We start from the raw sequence: 23190 nt of genomic DNA, 5'->3' as shown, positions 1-23190 counted from the left end.
AGACCCTAGTCTCTAAGAACACAAAAGACCTTTCAAGGTGGGCTCCTGCCTGAGCTTTGGGCCTGAACTCCCGCCACATCTAACGTGCGCTCAGTGCTCAAAACAGCCTCCTGTCTTCATTCACACTGTCCCCTCTCCCCGCTCTGCCTGCTCTGTCTTTCTCATGAACTCCTATTTAATCTCAACATCCAGTTTAAAGCTCAGCTCCTCCATGAAGGGAACGCAGAGCTGTTCCCTTCTCTGCTTCTGCAGACCTGCCCAGCCCTCTCCTTTACCGTTCACCACCTCCTTCAGCATTTACCAGCAATTACCAGTAATTATCTAATTACCAATTAGAATGTAAGCCTTTGAGGGCCAAGAATCCTGTGTTACTTTTGCCGTATGATAATTGCATACATAAGTAAATAAACGAAAGAGTAAGAACTGAAAAGATGAAAAATACTGTTTCAGAACCTTCATCTGCATAATAACTCCCCTCTGAATTGTTGTGCTTCTCTTAAGAACTCTTAAGGACATCTTCACTCTTTGAGTGTACGATACGTTTTTGAACCTGAGACCAGAAATTTGCATCTCTCCTGCGAAGTCCTATTTGTAGATTTGTCGCCTGTCATAACAAAGTCCTCTCTTAATTCTGCTGTGTGTTACGTTAGCTGGTCCTGTTTCGGTTTTGTAATGTGTGGCACTCTTATAACAGAAAAGGGATAACTTTATGTCTTTGAACAAATTACTGACAAAATTGATGACTAGAATTGGGCCAGCAGCTCATAACTTTCCTCTAGCAGCTTCCTTCCAGATGCCAAGACAACAAGCTATAATACATCTGCTATAAAAAGTTCAATCGTCTCCTTATCTTGGTACCATTGAAAAGCTAGCCAAATCATACATCTTTCTTCATGTATGGTCTATCATGAAAGCGCAGTATTTATTTTAAAGAGGAGGTTCTAATGTGATTCGGGAAGCAAATTAGGGACAATTTTCTTAGATTTTTCCAAAAGAGTATTTCAAAAATCTTATCTTTATTCTTGACCCCATGCTCAGTCCATACTGATAACATGAGTCATATCTTGAACCGGCAAGGAAGCTAATTCATTAGCGCGTCCCTGGCTCCTTCCTAAAGCCAGCGTGCATCCCTCCTCCCCTGTTTCATGTTAGCCTTCCTAAGCTTTGTGCTTTGCTCTTTCCTTCACTCTGAAAACATATGTCTTTGGGTATTTAATCCCTCCTGTAGCACAATGGTGTGCCCCTTCATCAGTTTAGAGTGTGTCTCTTACTCCAAGGCGGAAAACCTTGCTGTCTTCTAGCAGTGTGAAAGAGGGCTCCCTCTGGAAAGGTGCTGACTGTTCTTTCCGTTGTTAAGTGTATGCCAGGATCACTGTACTAGAGTCTGCATCTGTCAAACGGAAAAGCAAGGTTCATTCGTAAGGTCTAAGAGTTACATGGGGGAAAGCAAGGCTCATCCGTAAGGTCTGAGAGTTACACGGGGGAAAGCAAGGCTCATCCGTAAGGTCTGAGAGTTACACGGGGGAAAGCAAGGCTCATCCGTAAGGTCTGAGAGTTACACGGGGGAAAGCAAGGCTCATCCGTAAGGTCTAAGAGTTATATGGGGGAAAATAGATAAGCTGTGCTCACTTTTCCAGTTTTAGTGTTGGAACCACAGTTGATGCTCCATAAAAAGTGGCTGAGGAGCTAAAAATAGCATGGCCCCACTGGCTTAAAATAGGGACCCTCAACCCTATCCTAGGCCATTTAGAAAAGTTTCTGGCTCATTCACAATAGGAGTCAAAAAATGTTACACTCAATGGGAGAAATCTGTGAGTGAGGGTGCGGAATATACAGAGGGATGAAATTTAGAGACTTCCAAATCCCACTGGAATGTACAAATTAAGAGACACGAAATCCATCCCCATCATGGGTCTCATGAATGTTTTTCATTGACCTTTTCATCATGATAGAGTTTTTAAATCCACAAAGAAAGTTAAAATGTCAAGACACTAATACATTTTCATGTGTATTTTGACTGAGTGAGTCAATCTAACCTTGTTTTTTATTTCCTAAAAAAGCTGTTGATCTATTTGAAGCTTACTGTTTAACATTCAGCCCCCAGAAATCATTCCCTCCGAGGTAAAGATGAGATTAAAGCAATTATTCATTAAATTAGAACATAAAACTCAGTGCTAAATTCAGATGATGCCAATACCAATCTTAGGTTGCCAATACCAATCTTCAGATTATATTCAACTTTTTCCAAATAAGCTGGTTAGGAATCTAAGAATGAGGCAGTAACCCATTGCCTTGCTGAAGAACGCTAGATAATGTCCCTTCAGCAGCAAAACAGTCATGAAGTCCACAGCACAGTATTACTCATCCCTCACTTCTGACTCAAATTTTCTGAACTAATCCTTCTTTAAATGTTGCTGCAATGGGAGATATAAAGAGCACAGTTGTTTCAGTGCAACCTCACTCTTGTTTCGTTCAGTTATGAGCTGTGTTTAGCTTCACACGTTTGATCTTGTGCATTCTGGATGATATATTTGCACACACACAAGCATCTCTATATACAGTAGAGATAGCCCTGCTACGACAGCTATGATTTAAAAATTCTCTATACAGCTACTCACAGAAATGTCCTTTACAGTAATCTATTATTTTCCACCATGGAAATGCTTCATGCCATCAAAGTAAGATAAATTTCATATAATATGTGTCATAATACCCTTTATTTCAGGGTATGACATTGCAGTTATGTATAAGGAAAAGTAGATGAAAAGTAAGTGTTTATATACAGTTAATTTTACTTTTGGAAATAAAAAAGGAAAATGGATTTACAAATGTCAGTGCTCTTAGGACATATCTCCCTAACAATAGTGAAAAAAAGAAAACTTCTTGTCAGTCTAGGTCAAAGGTATTCATTTCTGGGAAATGTTTCTAAACTGCTCGGGTCTGCTATGATTGTACCCTCCTCTGAAGTTCGATGGAAACTGAATGTCATTTTACTCATCTTGGCCCTTAACTATAGTCCATCTTATATTCAAGCATGGAATAGGAAGTCAATTGAGGACAGGCTTGAATCTCATCTTGGTCTTCCTCAACAAAAAGGAGCAACCTTCCACAAAAGATTATTTTAAGGATTAATAAGCTGATGAATGCAAAGCATTCAGCCCAGGGCCAGGCACACAGTAAGAAATATAAAACCTACAGCTATTACTACGATTTGACCGTTATTGTGGATTATAAACTCGCTGAAACATCGAAAGGTAAAGTGTCATGATGTTTGCAACTTACTTTCAAATGGTTCCAGGAAAGAAAAGAAGTGCTTTATTTTTAATCCCTAACCTTAACCCTAACCCCATGGGTACACCACATTTCATGATGTGCATGAAACCTCACTGTCATAGACGGCTCCCCAGTTGCTCTCTCCATGTGTCCGCTTTATCCACCGCTACATACTCTCACCTCACCAGCTCTCCAAACCTATGACTTCCTCCTCCAGCTCTCAATAATCTTCTGATGTGACTTCTGTTTTGATAACTGATTTAGTTTTGCTTTCTTTCTGGCTTGTGGTAAATCCTTTTTCATGATTTTGTCAATTTCTTAACTTTTTTAACTTAAAATGCAACCTTTTAATGTATATTTGTGGTGAAATAGATAATTCAATCTATCCTGAAACATAGAGAGGAAAACAAATAAAGGTCGACCTCCTCTTCACTTCATGGATCCACTTCTCAAAAATATCACTTTTCATAGTCGAGCATTTATTCTCTCACATCATTTTTCTATCCATATTCAAGTTCAGTTCAGTTCAGTCGCTCAGTCATGTCCGACTCTTTGCGACCCTATGGACTGCAGCACGTCAGGCCTCCCTGCCCATCACCAGCTCCCAGAGTCTACCCAAACTCATGTCCATTGAGTCAGTGACACCATCCAACCATCTCATCCTCTGTCCTCCCCTTCTCCTCCCACCTTCAATCTTTCCCAGCATCAGGGTTTTTTCAAATGAGTCAGCTCTTTGCATTAGGTGGCCAAAGTATTAGAGTTTCAGTTTCAGCACCAGTCCCTCCAGTAGAATATTCAGGACTGATTTCCATATTCAAAGATAGGTACATTTCTGTCTTTTTTCTTATCTTATTACATTGGCTTGGACTTCTATAATGATGTAAATTACCAGTAATAACAAATAACCTTAAATTATTTCTGACTTTTCCCCTTTCCAGTCATATTCCCATTTTAAATTGTATTTCTTTTTATAGTCTCTGCCAAAATAAAGTCTTATTAGTGAGTCTAGCCTAATTTCTCTACAGGTAAGAGAAATCGACCAATTAGACTCTTAAGTCCTTACAGCAAGAACTACTTCTTGCACTTTGCATTTCCGTTTGGACTTTTTCATTCATTTGGAATCACCACTTGTTCAGTAAAAGGACTAAATAAAAGTCACCTTTATCTGGAAGTGAAGTCAGTTTTGCTACAGATTAGTTCTGATGTACTAGAAGTGCGCCAGGAGAAGGCAACGGCACCCCACTCCAGTACTCTTGCCTGGAAAATCCCACGGATGGAGGAGCCTGGTGGGCTGCAGTCCATGGGGTTGCGAAGTCGGACATGACTGAGTGACTTCACTTTCACTTTTCACTTTCATGCATTGGAGAAGGAAATGGCAGCCCTCTCCAGTGTTCTTGCTTGGAGAATCCCAGGAACGGGGGACCCTGGTGGGCTGCCATCTATGGGGTCGCACAGAGTCGGACACGACTGAAGTGACTTAGCAGCAGAAGTGCGCCATGACTGTTCTGCAAAATGCTGTTGGAGGCTGAAAACTGAAACTTGATAGCTTCTAGTAGAACATACTTCAAGCAAGTTTTGTCATTTTAGTCCTGCCATGACTAACAATTAGGTGACCACATGCAATAATTTGCCTAAATAAAGGTGTCAAATGAAAAGCTAACAAGACCTGCTAACTCATTTTTTCATTTTTTTGTAAAATCCAATAAAACCTATTGACATACCCATTTCCAGGGCTGGAGTTGAGATTAGCAGAAAGGATGATTGGTGAAAGTAGGACATCTCCATAGTAACCACAATGCACCCACAACAATATATTCTCCCTGCAAAGTCAGACAGTGAGCTGACCACACGGGCATAATATCCAGTCTGCTAAACAATAAGAATATGTCTTCCTCAGGAGAAAACTGCACCCACAGTCATTAAATTTCTGCATTTTGCTGTAAGAAGTTTGAGTGTATGGAATCATTGAACTTTTTGTTATTGAGTCATGAGAGTATGTTCTGGAGTAAATTTTATCATATTGAATTATATCTTAAAAAAGCTGCTATAAAGAAACACCCTAAGTCAATGTATCTTGCTATCATTTTTGTTCTTGTGGTAATGATGTCTTTTCAATTATTAGACTTGTGTATGAGAAAATTCGTACTCTTGGAAAACCACTGAAGTTTGTCAAATTAAAATGCAAAGAAAAAACTGATATTTTCTTTCAAGTGGTAAATGATTAATTCTGGGTTTTTTAAGGCAGAAGAAATGCGTTTGCTCTTTGACAGTGATTAGCTTCATGGTATAGTGCTGCTGTGTAACATAACTGAGACACAGAATTTCAACCTTAATTTGCACGTTTTCTGTCTTCTGCATCCTGTACTCAAAAAGAAATGAGAGCCTAAAACCAGGTAGAACTCACAGTACTACGTCAGAAGACTCTTCATGTTAGAAAGGAAACTGATTTCTTTGATCTGAGCTTAGGTTTAAAGTAATCGCATTGTCTGCAGAATTCAATTCTCTACTAGATTGTCTCAGCCTATTTTCAAAGTTGCCCCCCTAACAGTGTTTCTCCACCTATTTTTTCATTATTACCCCTCTATAAACCTTTTTAGACCATTTTTCCCCTAATTGCCCCCTCTCTCATGAATTTTAATACTACAGTTGTATTGTATATCTCTATATGTAACATAATCTATGCTTTATCCATTAAAAGGGCAGGTTTTTTACCAACAAAATCAATTTTTACTCCTTTGGGGTGCTATCATCCCTGTTGAGAATGCATGAAGTGAAGTCAAATTCGCTCAGTCATGTCCAACTCTTTGCAACCCCATGCAATATACAGTCCGTGAAATTCTCCAGGCCAGAATACTGGAGTGGGTTTCCCTTTTCCAGCGGATCTTCCTGACCCAGGAATTGAACCGGGGGCTCCTGCATTGCAAGTGGATTCTTTATCAACTGAACCCTCAGGGAAGCCTTTGAGAATGCTGTGGGCTTCCCTGGTGGCTCAGAGGTTAAAGCGTCTGCCTCCAATGTGGGAAACCTGGGTTCAAAACCTGGCTTCGATCCCTGGGTCGGGAAGATCCCCTGGAGAAGGAAATGGCAACCTACTCCAGTATTCTTGCCTGAAGAATCCCATGGACGGAGGAGCTTGGTAGGCTACAGTCCACGGGGTCGCAAAGAGTCAGACATGACTGAGTGACTTCACTTTCACTTTCACTTTGAGAATGCATGGTGCACCTTTAAAATTCACGTGTATATCTGAATGTATGTATTTTACTTTCCTTCCCCTATACTGAACTCAGAATTATTTCAGAAACTCAAATTTAACATTTACAAATTTAAGTAGATAAAATTTAATTTAAATAGATTAACTTCAGAAAAATTTGGAAAAATATATAAATATTTTTAGATATGGTAAGCTTGGTAAAACACCAGGCAGACTTCAAAATTATTTTTTTCTGAGAATATTCATTGACCTCAGCATTTTTTTATGCTATTAACTGGGGAAAAAAGCAACATACAAAATTATATAAAGATAGTTTATAAATTAAAAAAATATATAGACATCCATGTATACAAATGATTGGAAAATACTCATTAAAATGTTAAAAGTTCCCCCTGGAGTGAAAGATTGTAGATGAGTGGATTTCTGTTTCAACCTTAAACATGTATTTCCAACTTTTCTATTATGAGTTTGCATCACTATTATAGTTGAGGGAAAATGGTTATCAACAAAATACTTATTGAAATTAGCTCATACCAGGGAAAAATGGAATCGTGTATTTTATAATACTTGAAGTAATGTATTTCTGTAGCCTTTGGGGAAAGGTTTCGGTTTTTTGTTTACATGTTATAAATAATGGTACACAATTTCCAGTCCTCTATCTCCTTAGTATTTTCAATGCTTCTTCAGCAAAAGCATTGACTCTTAACAAATGACAAATTGACAATGACCTAGGTCTTTAGAAACCATCCTTCTGTAGAATAAACTTTAACGTATTTCAAGGCTACAGGGGAATCATTCAGCAAGTAAACGTTTTCTGATGAGCTTTTAAAGAGCGTAAATCCCTAAGCAACGACAAGCCATTATGCACTTGATTTCAACAGAGCCTATTTAAAATGACTCAGATCTGAATGTCAGCAACTTTGGGGCTACGAAGGAAAGATACTTCAAATATCATTTGAGTAACACAGTTCACAGAGTGCTCTTACTTGATGCTCCCAACAACCCTGAGTGTCACTTGCTTATTATTTGTGGGTACACTTGGGGCAAATGAAAGAACTGATATTCCAACCCAAGACTTTGACTTTGAGTTCTGCATTCTCTCTTTCTTTGGACCATTCTTCCTTTCTAAATAAAATCAGTGAGTACTTTAATAAGCATGAGTAAGGTAACTAAAGCAACCAGGACTTACGGTCTTAGCAAGAATGATTTGCTATCTGTTTAGTTAAGCCACTCAGTCGTGTCCAACTCTTTGCGACCCCATGGACTGTAGCACACCAGGCCTCCCTGTCCATCACCAACTCCTGGAGCTTACTCAAACTCACGTCCATTGAGTTGGTGATGCCATCCAACCATCTCATCCTCTGTCATCCCCTTCTCCTCCCACCTTCACTCTTTCCCAGCATCAGGGTCTTTTCAAATGAGTCAGCTCTTTGCATCAGGTGGCCAAAGTATTGGAGTTTGAGCTTTAGCATCAGTCCTTCCAATGAACACTCAAGACTGACTTCCTTTAGGATGGACTGGTTGGATCTCCTTGCTGTGCAAGGGACTCAACTAACCAGGACATACAACCTCATCAACACCAGTTTGCCATAGAGCAGAGTTTAAACATACCCCCACTCACTCCCACACTCCTGTGGCCCCACAGAAAGAGCCACTGGCGGCCCAGGGCTGGCCTGCAGCCCACCATCACCAGGGTCTGCCTCAAAGCCTGGGTCCTCTCCTCCGGTACTTGCAGGATTTAGAGGAGGGAGCGAAGGGTGAAGGGATGAGACCACAGCGTTTCAGACGGACAGGCAGGGAGCCTGCGCCGTGGCGGACTGTCTCAGCACCAGGAGTTCAGCAGGGGGCGTGCTGCAGTGCACGCCGCTCGTCTAGGCAACTCCAGGTCAGCCCCGCTCACCCATCCCCGCCTGCATACATTCAGAACGCCAGCCCAAACACCAAACACCCCAGACTACACCTCTGCATGACGGAGCCACTCAATCTATATTGGAATGGAAAAGCAGCTTACATGTTAAAAATATAGGACTTCCCTGCTGAGCCAACGGTTAAGAGTCCTCCCGCCAGCTCAGGAGATGAGGGTTCGATCCCTGGTCGGGGGAGATTCCACCTGCTGTGGGGCAACTCAGCCCGTGAGCCACAACTGAAGGAGGAAGCAGACAGAGCTGGACTCCGTCTTAGGCCAGGCTGTGAACATCAGGCTACACACATGGTCGCCCTCCCAGTGGACTCTGAACTTGGTGCCCGGCGTCTATAGAAGCGGCAGACCAATGGAAAGCCAGACCCCCGGATAAAAGAGCCTCAGGACTTGGACTTGGACTCTCCGTCGCCTAAAAGAATATGCTAATTATCTCTGTAACAAAACAAAGTGGTAAATTCCATTATGTTTATCAGGATACGACCACAGGCCTATTGATAAACATCCACTTTTTATCTAGTCTTGTGACACATGAGTCATGGGTTAACTTTGATCGTATCTCTCTTTTACCTTGTCCAGACTAGTTTCAAGGAATTTGGGGAGGTGGGTTTGAGCACGTACACTCAGGGTATATAAGGCTTTCACAAAAACGGGTCGGGGTCCTTGACTAAGAGGAGACTCTGCCTCGGGCCCGCCGGTGTAATGAACTGCACTCCACTATCTGCATTGTCCTTCCGAGTGAGTGTGTTTCCCGGAACGCGCGGCTGCAGCACAGCCGCTGAGCCCACGTTCCAGAGCCTGTGCTCCACAACAAGAGAAGGCCCCACGCTCAGAAGCCCGAGCACCGCAGCAAAGAATAGCCCCTGCTCAGTCGCGTCCAGCTCTGTGCGACCCCACGGACTGCAGCCCCCCAGGCTCCTCTGTCCATGGAATTTTCCAGGCAAGAATTTTAGAGTCAGTTGCCATTTCCTACGCCAGGGGATCTTCCTGACCCAGGGATAGAACCTGCATCTCTTGTGCCTCCTGCTTTTGGCAGGCGGGTTCTTTACCACTGTGCCACCTGGGAAGCCCCATAGCCTCACTAGAACTGGTAAAAGGGAAAAGATTGACAGTTCCCAATGCTGATCAGGGTGCAGAGAAGTGGAAACTCTTAGTCACTGACAGCCGGTAAGTAAAATGCCCCAGCTGCTTTGGAAAGTAATTTGGTAGCTTATTATATAGTTAAATGTTTACCTATCCCATGATTTAGTCACTGAACTTCTGGGTATGTATCCCAGAGAAATGAAAACATGTATCTACCTCAGTTAATGCGTGTGGAGACTTCCCAGGTGGTCCAGTGGTTCGGAATCCCCTGCCAGTGCAGGGCATGCGGGTGTGATTCCTGGCCTGGGAAGACTCCACATGCTGTGGAACAACTAAGCCCAGGAGTCACAAGTACTGAGCCACATACTACAAGTACTGAAACCTGTGCACGCCTGGAGCCTGTGTTTCACAAGAAGGGAAGCCACTGCAAAAAGAAGTCCACGCACCACACACTGGAAAAAAACCCGTGTGCAGCAACGAAGACCCGGTGCCGCCAAACGTGAAGAAAGAAATGTCCGTGGACGTGCCTAGCAGCGTTGTTCATAACAGCCCCAGACTGAAAGCAACCCGAACGTTCATCACAGATGAGTGAGCAAAGTGCGGTATGGATTACCACTCAGTAATTCAAAAGGAGCTTCAATAGTGTAGACAAATCTACATCAATCATAAACAAATTACATATAATGTAGATAAATCTCAAAACCTGTATGTGAATGAGGCCAAGGAATATACACTGTAGAATTCCACTGGCATAAAATTCTAAAACCTGCAGCCCTTATATTCACAGCGATAGAAGTTAGAGCAGTGGGCGCGTGAGAGTGGGATGAGGGGAGGAGGCAGGGGTGTGGGGAGGCGGGATGGGCCTGTACTGGGTGATGGGGACATCCACACGACGCGTGTGTGCTGGTGAGCAGGCAGACACCTTCGTCAGCTCATCAAACGGTACTTTAAGTCTGTGCATTTTCTTATACGTGAATTATGCCTCGATGATTTGATTAATACCAAGTTTTAACACACGTGTTTTCTAAAAATAAAATGTACAATACTCTGTAACTCAGAAACAACAAGAACATTCCTTTCACAGAAGCTACTGATTGAAGTCTATGAGTCTTTCTGTCTGGGCACATATAAGGATATAAAGTGAGGAAGTGAAGTCACTCAGTCGGGTTCGACTCTTTGTGACCCCATGGACGGAGGAGCCTACCAGGAACCTATCAGGCTCCTCCGTCCATGGGATGGAGACCCTATGAGGATACAGGCTCTCACCTAGTCAAGATTGCATTGCTTGTGTTTAAATCAGATCTATCCTCTTAAGACTGTGGGACCTTATGCCTTCATTCCATTACCGTCCTGACCCCTCTGTGTGTGTGTGTGTGTGTGTGTGTGTGTGTCTGCGTGTGTCTCTGTCTCTGTGTATGTTTCCATAAGCAACAGATAGCCAGTTATTGGTCAAAGATGGTCAGTGGACAACTCTCCTGACACGGAGACGGGCTATACTTTGAGCTCTGAAGTGACAAACTGAAATCATTTTATTTCAAGGCCTGTGTTTTGTGTGAACCTTGGTAGGTGCCCAACAACCGTTATTGAATGAATGAGTGACTAAATAAGTGAACAGGTCAGTCCTCATCCTTCACTCGCTATAAACATTTTATTTAGTGGGCACCAAAACTTCTGCCTGGCTTCAACGTCCCTTGCCACTTACTCTATGTAAGCATAAAATACAAATAAAGCAAAAGCAAAAAAAAGAAAAAAACACAGAGTAATCAAGAAGAAGTATATATGACATGACCAGGGAAAATCGGAGACAGCATCTAAGAGGATATTTTCTCTCCTTTCCCCGGACACTTGTTTACAGCCAAACGTTTTCTGATTCAAAGAGAAAACCGTTGGGACTTCTATGGTGCTCCAGCGGTTAAGATGCCGCCTTGTAATGCCGTGGGTGGGGTTCCGCCCCTGGTGGGGGAGCTAAGATCCTACAGGCCTTGGGGCCAAAACAAGCAGAACATAAGATGGAAGCAATTTTGTAACAAATCCAATAAAGAGGTTTTAAAAATGGTTCACATAAAAAAAGTTTTTTAAAAAGTTGTTTGGTATTTCTAATTAAAAAGTAATATAGGCCATGAAATTCTGGCTTTGATCCTGGATAGATAGGGGGGGCATGATAGGATACAAATTTGCATATGAATGTGAATGGTTCTGTATCAATGTTAAATTTCCTGATTTCAGTAACTTTGCTGTGGTTGGATAAGAGGATATCCTAGGTCTTAGAAAATACATGCTGAAAGACTTCAGGGTAAAGAGAAAAAGGTACTAACAAGTCCGTCATAAATAGTGTGGGAAATGTAGGGAAGCATACAGAACAGGAAAACCACCCACAACGCATCACCCAGGAAAAGGCAGTTTGGGAGACACATAGTTTTCATTTCTCATTTAAGTACATGCCTACATCACTCAACAGCCTTAGGAAAGTTTTCGCAGTGGTTGGAGAGTTCCGTGACCCGTTTGACCATGTGCCTATTATTACACGCTGTAACTGTGGCAACATCTTCACTACTGAAATTACACGGTGATAGCCTATCGTAGGTTCCCTGTCCTAAGAGACTAGCATTTCCACATGATGTTAAGAATGAGGAAGGGAGGCTGGCCTGCATCACAGGGCTAATGGATTGATTGGTTAGATGGCACGAGGCCAGTGGTGCCTTGAAAGAGGCCCCAGTCTGCTGTCTGAGTGAGGCCCCCATGGAAAGGTGGCCACAGCCCACCTCTGTCCTGCCCAAAGCTGCGTCTGTCACGATGCTCACAGGGAGACAGTGGCTACCCTTCACACTCACCTAGCTTTCTCTGTTCAAAACTCACTGAATGTCTGTTCGGAGGAGAATGAATTCTCACGAAATTTGGTCATCTTTTTGTTGTGGTTGCCATATAGCATGTTTGGAATCTTATCTAACCAGGGATGGAAGCTGTGCCCCCTGCATCGGAAGCACAGAGTCTTAACCACTGGACCACCAAGACGTCCCTGCTCGCCGCTTTCTAACCCCACGGCAAGCGGGACATGTGTTAGTACTGACCTAGGGAAAGCTGAAGCGCACGCTGTCCAACAGGACTGGCCGTGATAAAAAATGTTATTTATCCACACTGTCCAACCCAGTAGCCAACAGCCATGTATGACAAGTGTGCTTTCAAGATGTGGCAGCCTCGAGTGAGGAAATGGAAGCTTTAACTCTATTTAAGAAATTTTAAAAGTTAAACAGCCGTACGTGCTGTGCGGTTGCTGTGTTGGACAGTGAGCAGTATGGCCACGAAAGGTGTGGTTCCTGGGCCTGCAAGCTTGTTAGAAGAGGGGAGTCTCAAGCCCTGCCCCGGCTTGCGGAGTCAGAACCGGCACTAACGAGACCCCAGGAGACTCACGCGCTCGGTCAGTTCTGAGTTAAGCCGCCCTGTACCCAGAAGGAGACAAGTCAGCAAGTCCTCAGCATCATCTTGTGAAGAGGCCTGAGCAGGGAGCTGTGGGGCAGAGGAGATGGGAGAACACTTGCAGATTCTCCTTTTCGTACACTTTGCTGGTTCGATTTTGATTCAACAAGTGTGAACGGCTTTTAAAATTTGTAACACAGTGAAGATGAACAGGAAGGTGGAATCACCCGTGCAGGCTGAATACGGTGATCTCTACTGTCTCCGGAGCTAGCACATGGGACGGGAACGGCACTGTCTTCTGACGGGCGGGACGGACTTGAACTCAAGGACAGAGGCACGCACCATACAGGAGTGGGGGCTCCCTGGCACTCTCTCATCCCAAGAAGACCCTCCATATTTAGTATAAATTTAATTAATTGCACTTCTCAACACCCTGCTGCCTGCCATCCAAGAGCGGTTAATGAAATTCACCCTTTCTGAGCCAACAACCTAACCATCAGGATTGGTTGGCATCCAGAAGATAAATATTGCTTGTGTAACTGAACTGAAGCAAGTGCTTATGTGAATTCTGAGTTTAATGAGGTTTTTCAACTAAAGAACACATTTCCCTTCCACAGATGCTAATCCACAAAGAGAAAAAATCCTAGGAAAAAGTAACTGAAAAATTCCTGACCTTGGGGGTGGGGATAGAAGTTGAGAAAAAGAAATATTAAAACTTAATCAATATGATCCTCTTAAAAGCACTCATCAGAAAAAGATTATTAGCTATATCAAATAATAAAGAGATTTCTTTATTATTATTTTCTTTCTTATTATTATCTTTTTTATTATCTTATTGTTATCTTATTATCTTCTTTCTTATTATTAGCTATATCAAATAATAGAGAGATTTCTTTGGTTGTAAATTATATCCCAGTGGCCTTCAAACTTTTGGGTTATACTATGCAACATGAATGGAGAAGGCAATGGCTCCCCACTCCAGTACTCTTGCCTGGAAAATCCCATGGACGGAGGAGCCTGGTAGGCTGTAGACCATGGGGTCGCTAAGAGTCGGACACGACTGAGTGACTTCACTTTCACTTTTCACTTTCATGCATTGGAGAAGGCAATGGCAGCCCACTCCAGTGTTCTTCCCTAGAGATTCCCAGGGATGGGGGAGCCTGGTGGGCTGCCGTCTATGGGGTCGCACAGAGTCGGACACGACTGAAGCGACCTAGCAGCAGCATATAACATGAAAATAATTTTACACACTCATACTCACACCACACTTATAACTTTACTAAACACAAAGGTTTACCCCTAACCTGTTTTCTGTTTTACTGTACATTATTCTATATATTCCATCCGGTTTCCGTGTTTAGAAAGTGCTTGTTATAACCTGCAGCACTAGCTTCATAACCTACTAAGTCAAGAACTGTGACTTGCAAAATGCTTTTGAGATAAGAGGAAAAGGAGGAGAAGAGAAGTGATCGATTGATCAACTGATTGATTCAAGAAAGAGAAAAAGGCAGATAGGCTATCCAAGAGACGGGGAGAAGGGTAGAGAGTGTCAGAAACAGAAGAGAGAGAGGAAGAGTGATTGATCCCAGTCCCTTCAGTCTGCCGTGCTCTGGTCAATGCCTGCCGACCCTAGGGGGTGTTCTCTCGCCCACAAGCCTGACCACATTCTCCTGCTCTGGGCCTTCATGCCCTCCCAGCATCCCCGATTCCCTTATTCTGCGGCTGATTACCTCTTAGTCACCTGAAAGCATTTTGGTTTTTGCACTAAGATCACCAAGTCCTCTGGTGGGGCCTCTGCCGGGTTTCTTCCATCTCTTTCTCCATGCTTCTGCTGATGGTCCCCTCTCCGCGCCTGCTTTCCCTTGACTGTCTCAGCTTCTCTTTGCCTGTATTTCTCCTCTCTCTTCGGCTCCTGACTGTGACCCTCCCCGTGACTGCCTACAACCAGATCAATGCCAAACATTGTGGGTTCACAAATCCAACTGCACGAGCGCAGTGGAGGGTGAGCCGGTCACGTGAAGTTATGGGGTGCTGCTTCCGAAACTCTGAGCACCCCTAGACCTCGGAGAAGACCCCTGCAGACCACCAAGGCGGCCTGGCTTCCATACTAAGACACCCTGCCTGGGGAGTTCTGTTGTCTGTGACTGTGAACAGAGCTGATGCGATCGTGGTATTCAAGAGAAAGGACAAATAACCAGAGAGGCTTCTGCAAATGGCAGCCTGTGGAAGGAAAAGTTTGTGAGGACACAGTGGCAGACTGTGGGTAGGAGTCTCCAGCAGGAAGCCCCGGCAGCAGGCTGGACCAGTGCCCACCCCGGGACAGCCGGGATCTAAACCACTGACAGCAACAGAAGGAAGGCCAGGAGAGGAGCGGTGCTTTCAAAGAAGAACCTCAGGTTAGCATCTTGGCCTTCCTAGCCTGGGCCAGGGTTTTAAAACCCAAAAGAGCATGGGAATCCTGCGAGAGCTATTCCAAAGGTAACCCTGTGCCCACTCTTCAAAGCTCTTGAAACCTCAGAGCACACAGATGAAAATTAAATTACTCCAAGGAGGAAAAACACAGGAGAGGAGTTTTCTGAGGCTGCAGAGCTGAAGCCTGGTTCGCGTTCAGCCAGGAACAGCTTGCCAGCCTTGGCTGCTAGTTCCTTTTCTGCATCCCCGAAACAGGAAATTACATGAGGCCCCAAACACGCTCCCCTACAGCGCCGTGACGGGGCGCAGCTGTCCGACAGCGTTTCCTGCATCCGGGCTCCGCACATGTGTGCATCCAGCACGTCTGCTGAGCACCTACCCTGGGCGAGGCTGGCCCACCGTGAGCACTGCGTTAGCCCTGCGTGTGAGCCTAGCCCAGTGGAGGAGGGTTCTGGGCTTCGGGAGGAAAGAAGTGCCCTTCGCCCTCCGGCCAAATCCCCCAGCACTCGGACTGCCTGTATATCGCTGCCTCTCCTCCTAAGGACCCGGGATCCCTCCTACCTCTAACCCCAGCCCGGACCCTAGGACCAGCCTCTTTGGCTTGAGGCTCTCTCTACGGGCAGGCATTTTGACTCACTGATGTCTGTGTGTTTAAGAAGCTCCAGAATAGAAGGCAACACGTCGAAATTATTAAACATGGCTTTCTAGAAGACGTGAGGGTGTTCACATCTCATGAAGCGCTGGCCGGGGCGCTTTTTTTTCCCTGAACTCGTCCATCCATTGCCTCGACCCTGTGTTTTGTTCACCGAAAGAGAAAGATGGGGAAAGAGAAAGAAAAGGAGGGAGGGAAGAAGGAAGGAAGGAAGGAAAGATTGTGAAACACGAAGAGAAAACAGACCTTCCTTCTTTCCCAAAGTGGAAAACGCTTTCTTTTTTTATTTTAGTGCCTGGCAGAGACTGCATGGTTGCAAATGTTACCCGGTACTAAACCAGATTAATTTTCCATTCAAGAAGAAAAGCAAGCAAATTGGGCTAAAGGAGGCGAATTGGGTTGCAGGGACCTATTATTTAGCACGTTTGAAATGAAAGCCAATACTGCTATTGAAGTGCAGGCTGAGAGCTTTCCCTTCCTCTATCTAACGCCCGCCCACAGGTTGCCTGGCAACCGCATTACGGTGCTGAGAACACTCCCCAGTGATAACTGACCCTGCATTTTAATTTTTGTGCTGATGCTTAAGTGGGACAAATAAATACATAAACACCATCGCCCTGAAACAGTACTCATCTCGCCTAAAGAGCTGCATGTGTAGATTACAGCATGACAAATAGAGGGGTTAAGAAAAAATTGGTGAAGTCTTTCTCTTTTCAGGAAGATGTTGTTCAAAAATTATGAACACTCTGGGTAGGCGTGTGGAAAAACCTAGTCAAACGGTGGAATGAAGTTAAGAACGAATGATGAATTTCACCAAAAGATTTTTAACATCTATAGTAGCGTAAAGAATTAAATGTTAATTTTTATGATCCCTGAATTGGAATAGTTCTTCCAAAACTAGGAAATAACACTAGATGTGGTATGCTAAATGGACCTGGTGGGCCACGTATGAGCCTAACAAGACCCTCACTTGCAGGAAATGCAATCCTTGAAGTGCATGGTAGAAAAACAGAGGCAGGTTAAGTGGGAGGGTTTCACGTCCTCATGTAGATGCTGTTCTGTGTTTTAAATAAACGACTTTGAAGGGAACAGTCTCCATCGCTCTTTAGTGACAACTTTGAAAGATGCGTCCCCTATAGTTACTTACATGTTCCTAATCTGGGGGCTAAGAATGTTTTTGCCATTTCTGAAGATCCCATCCTTCTAGTCCGTCATGAAGATGAAAACAAGGCCTGGCATACAACTTATCACTTGAGCATGTAGCAACATTTTTGCCTGGAAACTTAAACTCTTACCTGAAAGCACTCTTACGTACTTAGCCAAACAAACAAAGATTTAGGATTCAAATTCTGGCTCCCCAGCTTATGGGCGGTGGGACCCAGTGAGTAGCTGGCCATCTGATGTCTTTGTCGGTAAGGAGGATGTCACTAATAATAATCACCGCCCTGAACAGTCGTGGGCTGAGAGCCCGCACACAATGCTGGTGCACGGCCAGTGCTCAGTTCCAGCTGCCATTCCTGGTGACCACGGGCGTGTGCACACTCACTCGCTTCAGTCCTGTCTGACTCTCTGTGACCCCATGGACTGTAGCCCGCCAGGCTCTTCTGTCCCTAGGATTCTCCGGGTGCGGAAACTGGAGTGCGTTTGCCAGGCCTTCCCCCAGCGGATCTCCCCCACCCAGGGACTGAACCTGTGTCTCTCGCGGGTTCTTTACCACTAGTGCCACCTGGGAAGCCCACTCTTGGCTATGCAGCGTGGTACTATGAATGCAGAGGCTTTGACCTATTGCCACATCCGCCCTCTCTGGCGATGAAGGAATTATTCTCCTATCTTCTAGGGATACTGCTCTGAGACAGCCATCACCTCTGAACTTCCTTTGAAGACTTCCTCAGCTAAAGATCCCTACCTAGCCTGAACCATGTGAACTTTCTGGGGCAGTCTAGGATCAGTGAGCAATCCCCCTGGGGATATAAAGGTCCAGCCCCGCCACTCCAATTCAGGACAGCTGGGGAGGACCACTGCTGATCCAGAGTCCTCAATGGGGTTCCCTGAGGCCTTCAGTGGGCCTGTAACGGAGCAGGACTCCATGGGGCCTTCCCAGGATAGAGTTTCCCCCACCCCCACCCATGTCCTCCACCTGCCTATTGTCTGCAGAAAGACGTTAACCAAAGGATAAATTCAATCAGAGGATGAAAAAATGCAAAAGCAAAGAAAAGCAGTCAAACGGGACAAAATAATAATAGCTGAGTCATTCAGTGGGCTTTTCTGGTGGCTCAGTGGCAAAGAATCTGCCTGCAATGTGGAAGACACAGGAGAGGCGGGTTCAGTCCCTGGGTCAGGAAGACCCCCTGGAGGAGGGCATGGCTACCCACCGCAGTATTTTTGTCTGGAGAATCCCGTGGACAGAGGAGTCTGGTGGGCTACAGTCCATGGGGTCACAAAGAGTCGGATATGATTCAAGCAACTGAACACAGCGGCAGGGCAGGAGTCATTCAACAAAGGCAAAGGTCTTTAGCTCCTTCTCAAGGGCTACAGATAATATCCTGAGTCACGTCCTTTGAGCAGCTTTACAGATACAGAAGCTTCCCCCACGTAGAAGTTAACATGATGACCTGGCTGTAGCCATGACCTAAGCTGCTTTATCTCACACAGCTCCGAGAACTGGACTCCAGGAATGAGAACAAACCAACCCGGGAACTGAAGGTTATCTGCACTTGAAACAATCAAGGTGATGTGACCAGACCACTGCAGGATCAATTTCAAGACGACTGCACATAATTCCCATCCCCAGCCCTGAAACTCCCCCTTTAAAGCTCTTGACCCCTGATTGGCAGTGGGCTCTGGGACACGAATCTACATTCTCCCCAGGTTGTCAGCTTCCTAAATGAAGCAACCTTTCCCTAGCTACGAACCCTTGTCTCTTGAGCATCAACTTTCGAGGGGCAAGCGGCCAGACCTGGGTTGGGAGCCCACCTACATCCCAGTTCAGCTGCTCCCTGTCTCATCCTGCCTCTTTCTGTCCCTTTCTGCAGCAGCTGATTCCAAGGTCTCCACCTAAGAAATATCCTGCACACCAATGCGCATCTCAGAGTCTGCTTCCTGGGGACGAAACTTCATAAATATATTCAGGAGGAGTTTTAGCAATCGTGGTGTAATTATCTGTGAAAAGAGTAGGTTACCCAGCTCAGCATATGGCATGATCTCAACTAGGACAGACTATCTGTCTACCCGAGTGCGTGGGGCTGGGAGTCTGGAAAGCACACCAAGGTTAGCAATGCTTCTTTTTGTCTGGCAGGATTAGAGATGAACTCTATGTTATTGATATCCTTCTGTGCTTTCCAAGTTTCCCTCAAGGACTGAACTACTTTTTCTGTGGGGCAGGGATGGCTTATCCCAGGACTGTTTGCCCCAGTGGCTGAGCTTTCAGACGGTCACGAGTAATGACAATCTAGAATGTTCCTTCTCACCATGACCCGGCAGCTCATTGCCAGGTTTCCAACGACTGGGACCTGAGGATCTCAAGCTTTCGCTAAGGAATCTTTTCTTCAAGTCTCTCAGACATCACTCTGAAAAGCCTGAATCAGGTAAGATTTGTGAATGTCACAGAGCTATAACTTAGATCTCGATGATGTTATCTGAAGGGCAAGACATGAACTCTGACTTCAGTCTGGTCGGAAAACGCAAGAGACAGCAGACATGAGACGAGTCAGTGTTGTGTCACCATAAACGAGAACAGTGAAGGCCAGAGAAAGGGGCTTGCCTACAGGCTGCAGTCGTCAGAAAGGGGCCCTGTGGGGGGAGCAGGTCTTGACTGCGTCTTCAAGGCGTAAAATCTAGCAAAGCAGAAGGCAACGGTGAGGTCGTTCTGGATAAGGGCAGCGGCCAAAGCACAGAGGGAAGCAAGGATTGGGTTTTTCCGCAAGTAAGTTGCATGCCGCCTCCTTACCGGAGCTGAGGATGCACTTGGAAAATGAGAAGATATGGTTGGACCGACATCGTGGGCGAGACTGTGGGAGGGAAGCCAAGCAGTGAAGTCCAGACTTCCTCTTCAGGTGAAACAAGTACTCTGAGGGCTCCTGGCTAGTTGAAGGTGGTCTATTAAACAGCTTTTTCTGACTGTCTTTTGCAGGGTGACGCCCAGAAGGGAGAACAAGATGGAAGCGTCTGGTGGAGGCTGTGGTCTCCAGCTCAGGGTTCCTGGCCCAGCCTGCGGTGGGCGCCAGCAGTAGCTGACACCCTGAATTTGGATGCAGCGACTCTGATTTTCTCTTGCTGGTGTAACCAGCCATATCTACACGAATAGCTACATCACTCCCTCCTAGAAACTCTTCTTTAATATCGTTCTACGTCTTACCTTCCAGCACTCCACCGACAGTGACCCCGCTGCCAAAGAGTAAAAGAAGCAGAAACAGATGAGGGCTGAGCCAGAAACCCTCAGGCATGAGAGTTACCCCTGGGGCTGGGCCCTCCCTGGCTTCTGCTCGGTTGAACAAATAAGACCTTTAACAATTCTGCCCAGAGTGATCCGGAATGACACTGGAACTTCCCTCATTTTATGGCCTCTATTGAATGCGTGAGTGGAGAGATAGTGGAGGCCATAAAATCATATATGGGGTTTCCTGATCCCACGTTCAGCTCATCAGATTAGAATCAAGCAACATTTACGGGTGGCTTACTGCTTGGCAGGTAGTTTGCACGCCCCTCACTTAATGCTCAGTACTCTCTGAGGTCGATATTTGCATCTCCATTTTGCAAACAATTGGCATTTTATAGACATTCACCTCTATTCACCAACACAATCTGTTTTCTCAGGACTTTTATTTTTGAAACAAACAAGCAATCCCTTCTTCTCTTTATCTCAGTACATGTAAAGGGTAGGGTTAGATCATAGGGCCTGGCTCTACAGTTGACTGTGGAACAGCTGTTCACTAACTGGGCACTTTTTCCACGCATGGTAATTTTTTTTTTAATTGGAGGATAATTGCTTTACAATGTTGCGATAGTCTCTGCTGTAGAGCAAAATGAATCAGCCGTATGTATGTAGATATCCCCTCCCTTAGAACTGTTGCTTTTGAACTGTGGTGCTGGAGAAGACTCTTCAGAGTCCCTTGGACACTAAGGAGATCAAACCAGTCAATCTTAAAGGAAATCAGTCCTGAATAGTCATTGGAAGGACTGATGCTGAAGCTGAAACTACAATACTTTGGCCATCTGATGCGAAGAGATGACTCATTGGAAAAGACCCTGATGCTGGGAAAGATTGAGGGCAAGAGCAGAAGGGGGTGACAGAGGATGAGATGGTTGTGTGGCATCACCGGCTCACTGGACAGGTTGTTTAGTCTCTAAGTCATGTCCAACTCTTTTGCAAGCCCATGGAGCCTGCCAGGCTCCTCTGTCCACGGGATTTCCTAGGCAAGAATACTGGAGTGAGCTGCCATTTCCTTCTCCAGGTGATCCTCCCGACCCAGGAATCAAACCCACAGCGCCTACCACCCTCCTACATTGCAGGCAGGTTTCTTTACTGCTGAGCCTCAGGGGATCAATGCATGTGAGTTTGAGCAAACTCTGGGAGACAGTGAAGGACAGGGAAGCCTGGTGTGCAGCCCATGGGGTCTCAGAGTCAGACACGACTTAGTGACTGAAGAGCAGCAAACAGCAAACCCCCTCCCTGGTGAGCCCCCCTTCCCCACCCCACCCCTCTAGGTCATCAGAGAGCGCAAGCTGAGCTCCCTGTACTCCACAGCAGCGGCCCGCCGGCTATCCGCGTTACTCATGGTCGTGCGTGTATGACAGCACGCATGGTGCTTAAACTGGGGCCCCTGGGGAAGGAAGTAAAGCCGGGTAGAGGCCATCACTGCCAAGAGTTAGATAAACACTCAACACACAGAATAACACTACGGAGCAGTTGGAGGAGGTATGTGAAGGGATCTGATGAAGCTACCTCTAGGAGGATTCCCCTTCCAAATTCCAGATCAACGGATATTTCCTAAACTCCAAACATCTGAAACAAGCAAGCCATCTTCGTCTACACTTCTGCTGCTAATTGTTCCCCCTGTTCAGTGAAAACCTGTCTTCCTCATTATCGCCTCCCTTTCCATTGCCCTTTGCATTGACCTATTTCTGGTCCTTCTGCTTCCCTACCTGGACTTTTCCTGTAACCTCTGGGCTGGTGTCCCAGGAGGGATGGCTGGGCTGCTCCAGTCCAGTTTTTTTAACCCCTGCCAGACCACCTGGCGTCCCTGGTGGCTCAGAGGGTAAAGGGTCTGCCTGCAATGTGGGAGACCCGGGCTTGACCCCTGTGTCGGGAAGATCCCCTGGAGAAGGAAATGGCACCCCACTCCAGCATCCTTGCCTGGAGAATCCCGTGGATGGAGGAGACTGGTAGGCTACAGTCCACGGGGTCACAAAGAGCGTCATGACTGAGCGACTTCACTTTCAGACTCCCCTTGGCAAAATGCTACCTGTGGGATTGTGCTCTCCTGCTCACAGCTGTTCTGCGGCTCCTGCTGTCTATTGGAGAACGTCGAATCATCTTACATTGTCACTCAAGTCCTTCCAAAATCTGACCCCAGCTCCATTTCCAGTGTGACCAACAAGCACTGGTTCTCTTTCACCTAAGGTAGCCGCTTCCTGCTTCCCACCAGACCACACCCGTTTCTGCCTCTGACTCAGCTCCACTTGTGTCTCCCGTCCTGGGGAAGTCAAGCATCACAGCTTGTTTTCAGAGCCACTCTGGTCTCACAGCATCTCACCGGGTCTTCCTCACACTCCTCCTTGAGTTGCTGTTGAGTGTTCTTCTATACACTTGGTGTCCATCCAACTCAACGGCAAGCAGTTTGGGATCACTGATTGCATCTGCCAGACGTTACTGTCCTCCCTAGAGCCGCCAGTTTAGAGCTATACACACAGTAAGTGTCTAGTTAATAACAGCCGTGGAACAAAAAATTGTAGAGTTAAACTCTGTCGTCTGAAAGCAAACGTCCCCTTTACCATTTCCTAATTTTCGTGCTCAATTCTGCAACATCCTCATTGCGTGACTTCTGGATTTTGCCATCTCTGAGTACCTCAGTTACAGTCTGCAAGCCTTTTCTTTTTAAATGTAGAAAACCTTTGGGCGGCACTGGGTCTTCACTGCTGTGCGTGGACTTTCTCTAGGTGCAGTGGACTTGCTCAGGCATCTTGCTGCGGTGCCTTCTCTTGCTTTGTCTTCTGAGCTCTAGAATGCAG

The 23190-nt window shown here is 45.5% G+C and overlaps 2 long non-coding RNA genes across 2 annotated transcripts in view; both read right to left on the bottom strand.

Annotated features, from left to right (window-relative positions):
- LOC132657535 (uncharacterized) overlaps window positions 1-23190 on the bottom strand; it is a 107071-nt gene that overhangs the window by 24743 nt on the left and 59138 nt on the right. The window lies entirely within an intron of this gene.
- LOC114110669 (uncharacterized) overlaps window positions 1-23190 on the bottom strand; it is a 39922-nt gene that overhangs the window by 13846 nt on the left and 2886 nt on the right. The gene's annotated exons all lie outside the window — the stretch shown is intronic.

This window comes from Ovis aries, chromosome 1 (genome assembly GCF_016772045.2).
Source record: "Ovis aries strain OAR_USU_Benz2616 breed Rambouillet chromosome 1, ARS-UI_Ramb_v3.0, whole genome shotgun sequence".
Lineage (NCBI taxonomy): Eukaryota > Metazoa > Chordata > Mammalia > Artiodactyla > Bovidae > Ovis > Ovis aries.
This window is presented reverse-complemented; position numbering and strand designations above follow the sequence as displayed.